Here is a 1,338-nt window from a genome sequence, read left to right on the forward strand (position 1 = left end):
TACTCGGGAGGTTGAGGCAGGAGAATGGCGTAAACCCAGGAGGCGGAGCTTGCAGTGAGCCGAGATCGCGCCACTGCACTCCAGCCTGGGGGACAGAGCAAGACTCCGTCTCAAAAAAAAAGAAAGTCATAAGGAAAAGAAATGTATTTACTGTTCGCTAAGTGGAAGTGGATCATAATAAAAATCTTTATCCTTGTAGTCATCACACTGAGTAGGCTAAGGTGGAGAAAGAAGAGGAGGGGTTGGTTTTGCTGTCAAGACCTCATTGGGGCTGTCTCAAGAGTAGCAGAGGTGGAAGAAAATCCACTTATTAGTGTACTTACGCAGTTCAAACCCACGTTGTTCAAGAGTCAACTGTACAGTGAACTAAAAGCGCCGGTTGTCCTCCCTTACTTAAGGCTCAAGTGTATCCCTAGCCTATCTAATACAGAAAATTTTGCTCTGGAATGGTCCTTGTACTCCCAGGTTACAAGTCCAATATCCAAAGGTATAAGTGATCTACATATTGATGAAGTCCAGTAAAATCACTTCAATCATGCTGCTATGCATGCTATTCATTTAAGAACTTTAAAAACTAAACACTATGTTTGACTTAGAAAAGAAAAATGGCAAAGGGAGAAATACTAGCAGGCAGGGTCTTGGTCTAGTTCATTATCCTAGCCTAACAACATGCATCATAAGTAAGGTGGTCACAGGACCTGCTTTGCCTGGTATAGTCCTGGTTTATGCTGGCTATCCCAATGTAATTATTAATAACACCCTCTTTCACCCCACACATAAAGTGCTTACTATTGTTTATCAATATATACCCTATTTCTAGCAGTGCACAGCATGTATTAGGTGCTCACTAAATATTTGTTAATGAATGAATGATGAGCTATATAAAAAGAGACTGGCCCATTAGACAGTTCTGAGAATCTGGTTCTGCAATAAAACAGTAAAGAGACTGGCCCATTAAATAGAGTTCTGAGAATTTAGTACTGCAGTAAAATAGTATGAGCACTGTAGGGTTGAACTGATGACTACCCCGAAAAGATATGCCCATGTCCTAATCCCTGTAGTGTGGGAATATTACTTTATATAGCAAATAATGTAATTAAATTAAGGGTCTTAAGAGGAGGCGCTTAGTCTGGATTATCTGGGTACAATCACATGTATCCTTAGAGAGGCAGAGGGGGTTTGGGGATGCACAACACACACACACACACACACACACACACACACACACACAGAAAGGCAATGTGAAGACAGAGCAGAGGGATGTGGCCACAAGCCAAGGAATGTGCACCACACACACACACACACACACATGCACACAGAAAGGCAATGTGGAGACAG

The sequence above is a fragment of the Mandrillus leucophaeus genome, unplaced genomic scaffold, assembly GCF_000951045.1.
Source record: "Mandrillus leucophaeus isolate KB7577 unplaced genomic scaffold, Mleu.le_1.0 Scaffold920, whole genome shotgun sequence".
In the NCBI taxonomy this organism is placed as follows: Eukaryota; Metazoa; Chordata; class Mammalia; order Primates; family Cercopithecidae; genus Mandrillus; species Mandrillus leucophaeus.